This window comes from Orycteropus afer, unplaced genomic scaffold (assembly GCF_000298275.1).
Source record: "Orycteropus afer afer isolate SDZICR_OR568_19922 unplaced genomic scaffold, OryAfe1.0 scaffold00006, whole genome shotgun sequence".
Lineage (NCBI taxonomy): Eukaryota > Metazoa > Chordata > Mammalia > Tubulidentata > Orycteropodidae > Orycteropus > Orycteropus afer.
In genome coordinates, this window is record NW_006921593.1 from 29,269,927 (window position 1) to 29,278,930 (window position 9,004).

Here is a 9,004-nt window from a genome sequence, read left to right on the forward strand (position 1 = left end):
ACTCTGAGTATCTAAGAAAATTTTCATTACTCCAGAAAGAAACCCTGGACCCACTAGATTATATATACTTTTAGGCTAAATTTTAGAACTGACAGTTCACTGTGATGTGCTCTCTTCCTTTGAGTTAAAATCTTACTCACCATGTAGCACTTGAGCATTCTGTCTGCCACAAATAGAAAGTTAGAAACTGCATCTGATGGGTATGAATTCATCCCTTTAAAGGTAAGTGTATGAGAAAATTGGCCTGATAGTCAATTCTGATCTGATTTTAAGCTTGGACACTTGAAGCTAGATGGATTTCCTTTGAGTCTCTCCTTATGTAAGTAATACTTATTCTTAACTATAGTCCTGAGATTGTTAGGATTAAAGAGAAGTATATGCACAAAGTTCTTGTATATTGGTGTTGTATACAGATATTTGAATAAGACTTAATTGTTTTTGTCTGTCTTTTTTACTGGGGAATTACTGAATCTCTATGAATGAGTCAGGTTTAAAAGGATATCCATCTCAGTTTGGAAACATAAATAATAATTTAGGACTTTAAAAAAATGGAAGCATGAATTGAGCATTGGGTTAGCTAGAGCTATTATTTGAGATTGACAGTCCCTGTGTATTTCATGGAACCCCTAAGGATGGAAGGAGGCAGCTGGGATTTAGGAACTATTGAGACTACCAATCCACATACTTTTTTTTTTAAACTTTTTATTGTGATTTATGTGAAAGTTTATGGAGCATATCGGCTTTCCATTCAATAATTCATACACGTTTTGTTTTCTGCCATTGATTGCAGTCCCCCGCCATGTAACAGCACTCCTTATGCTTTCTTCCTGTGTTTGTCATTTCCATTCCTGCCCGTTTCCTGTTTCTGCCTTCTGAACTTTATTCTTGAGGAAATTCTGCTCTTTTGATCTCGAACGGTTGGTTGTAGAAAGGATTATATACCTGTTTCCCTTAGTGTTAATGTTCACCATGTAAGCCTGTCTCTCCTTTGGCTGAAAATTGAGCCATGGGAGTGAGTTCTGTTCAGGGTCCAAAGGGTGACTAAGAACAGAGTCTTGGGAGTTCCATCAGTCTCTATCCGACCAGTAAGCCTGATCGTTTTTATCACTTTGAGTTTTGTTCCACATTTTCTCCCTTTCTATGCAGGACCTCCTATTTTGATCCTTTTTGAGAGAGGTTGGGTGTGGTAGCCAGGGACCATCTGATTCTTCTGGTCTGTGGATAGTGGAGGTTGAAGTTCTCTTGGTCTATTAGTCCTTTGGACTAATTGTTTCCACTTGTCTGTGATTTTCTTCACTCTTCTTTGCTCCAGATGGGGAGAGACCAATAGTTGTACCTTAGATGGCCACTCATAAGCTTTTAAGACCCCAGTCATTACTCACCAAAGTAGGATGTAGAACAATTTTTTTTTTTTGGTAGAATGTTGTGCCAGTTGACCTTGATGTCCCTTGAGACTGTGGTCCTGAGTCCCCAGGCCAATTCACATACAGGTACCTCTTTCCTCTTTTGTTTGTTTGTTTTATTTATCTCTCTGGAATCTGCTTCCTAATGTGGTTGTGTTAAAAATAGCTATTATAATGCCAGACTTACACTTTATAATCTAGCTGCCCAGAGAGTCTTGGAGATAGACTCTAGTTGGTCCATTACAGGTCATGTGGAGGGTTTTGAACTTTAAGTTAACTTGTGGTGGGTGTTGTAGGTGTAAGGAGGTGGGGGGGTTTGTCATGTAGAATGTGGTAGCTTCCTTAACCCATGGGAATGGAGTGGGTAGAGAGAGGCAGGTGAAGTGTGGTTGTCTAGTACATATACCCCCTTGTAACATCTAAGGAAATGTCTAACTTTGCAAAATCCCATAAAGCTCCTCAGAATTGTAATATGCTGAAACATTGCAATATTTAAAGCAAGATTTTGCAAATCTTGAGTAGACAAACAATTGCAGGTAAATGTTAGTGGGATCAAGCGTAAGGTAAGGAATTTGGAGGAAACCAGATTAAACTTTGCTGATGGGTGATGACCTCTCTGGGGGGATGGTCTCCTGGCTTGGTTCAAGGTCATCTTAGCCATGAAGGTGGTTTTGAGGTAGTCCATCTTGATATTTTGTCTTAGCAATCAATACTTAGTGAAGTGTTTAAGGCATTGTTTGTGTTAAACCTAAGGTTGCCTAAGGTTTTGAAAAAGGTCTGAAACAAATGGAGATGTTTTGTCTTTTCTGGAGTGGAGTGGTGTAATAGCCAGTTTGCTCCATTTGAAAGAGTTGGATATAGTGTTGAATTAATTCTGAATCTTGAAGTTTGCTGTTTGTCAGGTGGTTGCATCTTGTATGATTAGAAGACTGTGTCCAACTTCTTATAACTTCCTGTTGTTGGCAGGTGCCATGGAGTCGGCTCCCACTTATAGCAACCCTATGTAAATACTGTCCGGTCCTGCGCCATTCTCACGATCCTTGCGGTGCACGAGCCCACTGTTGCAGCCACTGTGCCATGCTGTTTTGTTGAGCTACTTAGGAGGAAAAAAGACTTTACACTCAGGAACTTGAAAACAGAATCATGGAAGTGGCTGAGGTCACTGTGGCCACTTGTCAAATGGGCCAGAAACAGGATTTGTTTTCTTTTTTTATATTCACTTCTCAGAGGCATTGTGTTTTCTTTAATAATCTCGTACTGTGTTAGTATCGGGAAGTTGGGACTTAATGGATGAATAAATGAAATGTACGGTGGCACATTTGGGTCACAGGTCATCTGCTCTACATGCAGAAGCTCAGTTTTTCTCATTTCTGATAAAAGTGAAATCTCTATGGATCTATTTTCTAAACTAAAGTGGTAATGACTCTATGAAAACAAAAGCAACAGGCTTCTTCCCTTGCCAGAGATAATAACTTACTTTTGAGTGCCTATTCTTTTTATGAGAAACATTTTATTATGGAATATTTCAAACATAAATAAAAGCAACACTGTAATGAACCTCAGTACCTAAGAGCCAGCTAGGACTCCATCAATTCATGGGTACTTCATGGATTTTCCTATAATAACTTTCATTTATTATAGTAGTTGATCTCTAAGTACTTGTTGTCTTGCTAAAAGATGAGGATTCCTTTTAAAAGTCATATTCTAATACTGGGGAGCTCTGGTGGCATAGTACTTAAGACATTTGACCACTAACCAGAAGGCTGGTGGTTCAGACCCACCAGCCACTCTTTGGAAGGGAGATTGGGCAATCTACTGCCTTAGAGATACTGCCTCGAAAACCCAAGGAGGGGTTTCTATAAGTTGAATTGACTTGGTAGCAGTGAGTTTGGTTTGGTTTTGGTTATTCTAATACTGTGATTACATGATAAAAAATGGACAAGTCTTTAAAATCTGTGAATGTCCATTCACTGTTCAAATTCCCACAGTTGTCCGGACTTGCAGGTTCTCCTTCCCTTGGAGTTAGCATATGATTTTCTGAGTGTCTTACATTTCTGCTCTGGAGACATCACTTAATGGATACAGGTGTTATTGTCTCCCATTACAGATGAGGAAGCTAAGACTTAACTGAGTGAAGAAATTTCTCCAAGGTCACACATAGTGTAAAGTGGTACGGCTGGGATTTGAACTGAATCAAACAAAAAAGAGGTGTTCTTTATCACTTACTTTTCTTCACTGTTGACACTTAGGTGTATTTTATCAGACTTTATTTCTGACAGACAAACACTTTTTTTTTCCTGCTTCTTTCTTATTCTTTGGCTCTCCACTTAAAATACCCCTTCAGAGAGTTAGTATGAAGGGAAAATAGCCTTTCCCTTCCCCCTTCCTGTTTCTCTCCAGCTCTTCCTATTTTTCTGTACTGTGGGTCCCAGTAGCACCCTTTATGGCACTTAACCACAGTGTGCAAATAGTTTCGTTCCTTGTTTTTCTTCTGTTTTTCCAATTGTGTGTACACCATGGTGGCAAAGTGTACTTATTTATTTTACAGAATAGACTTTTTGTGCTAGTGATGGATACAAAATCCTTGGTTGATTTAGATGTCTGTGTGTTTTAGTAGTAAGAACTCACTGTTTGTTGGAAACAGGATTTGGATTACAAAGTAACTTTTTAGAAATGAACATGTATTTTAAAAATGAGTTCTTGAGTTTTTCACCATTTTTGAGTAGTGAGACCACATGACAAAAAATATGGAAATGAAAAAAATCTGCTAATGGCTAGCATTTTCGTGTATTTCTCCCCACTAAATGTCATCATGTATACATTTATTAAGTGTCGTCATGTATAGAATTAAAATTACATGTACATGATAATTTTAAAAAAATTAATAGGGAAATAGCTACATGGTTGAAAATGTAGAAGACCTCAAAGGGTCCTGTTCTTCGTGATAACCAGTATAACTAGGCTTCCTCCCACCCCCACCCCCCATGTATCCCCTATTGATTATCTAATTATATTTCAGCCAGTGGTGGTTTACATTTGCATTGCATATGTATGTATGCGTATCACACTGTGTCCAGAGTCCACTGTTTTTACCTAACAAAATCTTGACAGTAGTTCCATTTTTAGTGTATAGAACATTTTCCTTCTCATTTCAGAGTTAAGCAACACTCTTCAGATTGATTTATTTATTCCTGTGTTCTAACATGTTTTTTAAATTATGCAGTAGTTATATTTCTTTCCACAACCATGTCCTCGCTTTTAGTCTCTTTCAGTTATCTCAGAGCATCTTTGCACCAATTCCTATAGCCTCCTCTGCCCTGTAGTTCATTCCCATATCCATTTCTGGCTATTTCCTCCGCTGAGCTGAACAGAGCATCTTGGTAGAAGCCGTCGTGGTACCTTTTCTTGAGTGGTGATTTAGTGATTATGTTTGCCCAGCTGATGTTAGTTTTGGAATTATTCCCCTAACTTGAATCTTTACCAGTGCTCTAGGCTTTTATTTATTTATTTTAACTTGGTTAATCAGTTGTTGTTATGTATTGTCAAGTCAGTTCTGACTCTTAACTACCCTGTGTATGATAGAAGGAAACACTGCCCAGATCCTGCGCCATCCTCACAATCCTTGCCATGTTTGAGCTCATCATTGGAGCTACTGTTGTCAGTCCTCCATCATCATTTTTTTTTGCTGACTCTCTACTTTAGCAAGTGTCGTCTTCTCCAGGACTGGTCTTTCCTGATAACATGGCCAAAGTATTGTGGGACAAAGTCTCACCATCCTCCCTTCTAAGAAACATTTCTATTCTAGCTATACTTCTTCAAGATAATTTGTTAGTTCTTCTGGCAGTCCGTGGTACATTCAGTTTTCTTCACTACCACCAGTACTCAAAGACATCAATTCTCCAGTCTTCGTTATTCATTGTCCACCTCTCACATGCATATGAGGTGATTGAAAAATACCATGACTTGGGTCAGGCATGCTTAAGTCCTCAAATTGACATACTTACTTTTAACACTTCAAAGAAGTCTTTTGCATTAAATTTGCCCAATGCAGTTTGTCATTAGATTTCTTGACTGCTGTTTCCATGGATGTTGATTGTGCATCCAAGTAAAATTAAATCCTTCACAACTTCAGTTTTTTCCCTGTTTATTATGATGTTGTTCAATTCATACTGAAGGCTATAATCTTTGATGTTTAACAGTAAATACTTCAGGTCTTTTCCACTTTAAGCCAGCAAGGCTGTGTCATTTGCATATCACAGGTTGTTAATGAGTCTCCCTCCAATTTTGATGCCATGTTCTTCATATAATCTGGCTTCTCAGGGTATTTCCTTAGCACACAGATTGAATAAGTATGGTGAAAGGATACAACCTTGATGCACGTCTTTCCTGATTTTAAATCATGCAGTATCCCCTTGTTCTGTTCAAATGAAAGTCAGTACAGGTACATCATGAGCACAATTAAGCATCTGGAATTCTCATTCTTTACAATGTTACCCATAATTTGTTATAATCTGTACAGTCAGAGATGCCTTTGCATAGTCAATAAAACACAGGTAGATATCTTTCTGGTATTCTTTGCTTTCAGCTGTTGTTATGTTGTTATGTGCCGTCAAGTCGGCCCCGACTCATAGCGACCCCTCCTTGGGTTTCCGAGGCAGTATCACTACGGAAGTAGGATTGCCCAACCAGGGGTGTATAATGTGAGTAATGATACTCCTCATTCTGTGTCCTCTTCCGAATCCAGCTTGAATTTCTGGCGTTTTCCTGTCTACTACAATTGTATTTGTATTATCTCCAGCAGAATTTTACTTGTAGGCAATAATAATGATACTGTTCTGTATTTTCTGCATTCTGTTGGATTGATTACCTTTGTTTGGAATGGGCACAAATAGGAATCTCTTCCAGTTGGTTGGCCAGGTCTTCCTATTTTTTTTGGCATAGACAGGTGAGTGATTGCAGTATTGCATCCATTTGTTGAAACATCTCAGTTGATATCCTGTAGATTCCTGGAGCCTTGTTTTCTAATGATGCCTGCGGTGCAGCATGGACTTCTTCCTTCAGTACCATTGGTTCTTCATTATGTGCTCCCCCCTGAAATGGTTGAACGTCAACTAAATTCTTTTCAGATGCTTCTTTGCATCATTCAATATTTTGCCCATATAACCTTCAATTCTTTGAGCTTGAGAAATCCTAAGCATGTTCTTCCTTTTTGGTTTTCTAAGTCCACGTCTTTGCACATTTCATTGTAATACTTTGTCTTCTCAAGCTGCCCTTTGAAATTTTCTGTTCAGCTCTTCTACTTCATTATGTCTTCCATTCACCTTAGCTACTCTGCATTCAAGAGCATGTTTCCAAGTGTCTTCTGATATCCATTTTGGCCTTTTCTTTCCTGTCTTTTTAATGATCTTTTGCTTTCTTGTATGATGTCCGTGATGTCATCCTACAGCTCCTCTCACCGTCAGTCATTGTGTTCAGTGCATCAAATCAGTTCATGAAATGGTCTCTCAATTCAAGTTGAATATACTCAAGGTTGTGTTCTGGTTGTTGGACTTCATTTGGTTGGCTAATCAGGGCACTGTTAGTACAGATGGCGTGCTGCCTCTTCCTGTAGTAGCCATGTCTCCCTTGCTAGAACCACAGTTCCCTTGCTAGAACGGCCCCTAGGAAACTGACTTTCATCCCATGTTGCCCTCATTCCATGGTTCTATTTTTCAAGAAAAGGGCATTGGATAGGAGTCTTAGGTCATATTATTTATTTCAAGAGCTATGAGGTCTCTATCTTTTCCTTCTCTTTGGTAGAATTTCTGTTGTTCTTGGCCAATATTCTTCAAAGTCTGTGATTTAGGGTCTAGCCAGCTTTTCTCTAGGTTTACTGTAAGTGGGTTTTTCTTCTGAATTCTTTGGCTTTTCTTCATTTACTGGACTCTGGCAGGAAAACAGTGGAGTTCGTTTTGTACTAATGTGTTTCAGAGACATTTGGCCTTATGCTGTGTTGAGCAAGAAAAAGGAAATTTCTGAGAGAGTTGCAGCAGGAATCGTACAGATGTAAATGCCCACTTAATACTCAGAAGATTAATATTCTTTGTGGAAATAATGCCAAAATTACTTTCATTGATTCTTGCCAGAGGCATGTAAGGTTACCTTTAAAAGCATAGTACAGTAGTAAAGTGAGGATGCTGGATGAGTCATGTGTCCAGTGTTGAATTTAGTTCTTTAACCTTGGGTGATTCTCGAAAGATCATTATTTTTCTAGGTTCTTTTGTGTAAATTTGCACTGTGTAAGTGAAGCTGTAGTACAGAGATTATTCAGAGTTCAGCCCATGGTGTGTTACTTATATTCTGTTTCCACCTCTATAAATAGATTAGCTGTATTACCAGATCAATAACCAGATACTGATTGGATCTATGTTTTGTAATAGAATGGCATCATGGAAAATACATTTCCCTCTGGCATTCAGGAGCTGCGGGTTCAGCTGTAAGCCATGTCTGTAAATAGGTGTATACTCTTACATAAAATGAACTGGTCACATCGGGTGTGGGTGGGCATGAATATGTTTGGTTTCTTCTCTTATCTAAACTCTGTGCTGCTGGGTTGCTCTCCTTGGTGGTGGTAGTGAAGTGCCATTAAGCTGGTTCCGACTCAGTGACCCTGTGTAGAACAGAACAAAACATTGCTCCCTCCTGGGCCATCCTCACAATTGTAGCTGTGTTTGAACACATTGTTGCAGACACTGTCAGTCCATCTCATTAATGGTTTGCAGACTCATGGTGACCCTGTGTGCAGTGGAATAAAATGCTGCCCATCCCTCTGGCTGCTTGTGGATCAGAACTTCATGATCCACAGGGCTTTCACGGCTGATTTTTGGCAGTTGATCTCCAGACCTTTCTTTCTAGACTGTCTTGGTGTGGAATCTCCACAGAAACCTAGTCAGTATTGAAGCCACACGTGTGCCTCCACTCTCAGACTGGTGCTGACGTGTACTGTTCTGTATTCATTAGCTCTGTGAAATCTACATTCTCCCTTGTCTTTCTTACATCTGTTGCTGGAAGCAGCCATGCCCTCCCTTGTTGCCAGTGGTCTTTTGCCTCAGAGACTGATGCACGTTTCTTCTGATCCAAGGCTTATGTGTCCTGTTTTTCCCCCCGCCCCAGGACTTGTTAGTAAAGTATACCTTACCCTCCAGCCTTTTTCTTTCAGTATTTCTTTTTCTTACAGACATAAACATATTTGAGACTTATATTTTTAAACAGGAAAATCAAGTTCCTCCTGACACATGCCAAAACTTATACACAGCCTTTGTCAGCTTTGCTTCTCCTTCGCTCTTTGGCTACTGCCTCTTTGTCTTCACAGGCCAGCATTTTCCGAGCAGGGCTGCTGTTCACCACCCTGAACTTTTCCCAAACACTGGCTTCCCCCACCATTTGTAGAAACAGTTCACACCAGTCTCGACATTTGATGCTCTTTTTGTCTTTGTGTCTGCCCTCTGTGAAATTTGAGTTCTTCCTGTCCATCTCCCTGCTCTTGCTGTCTACAAGATTACCATTCTCCTGTCTGTATCACCCCCCGAACCACAGTTCCCTTGCTAGAACGGCCCCTAGGA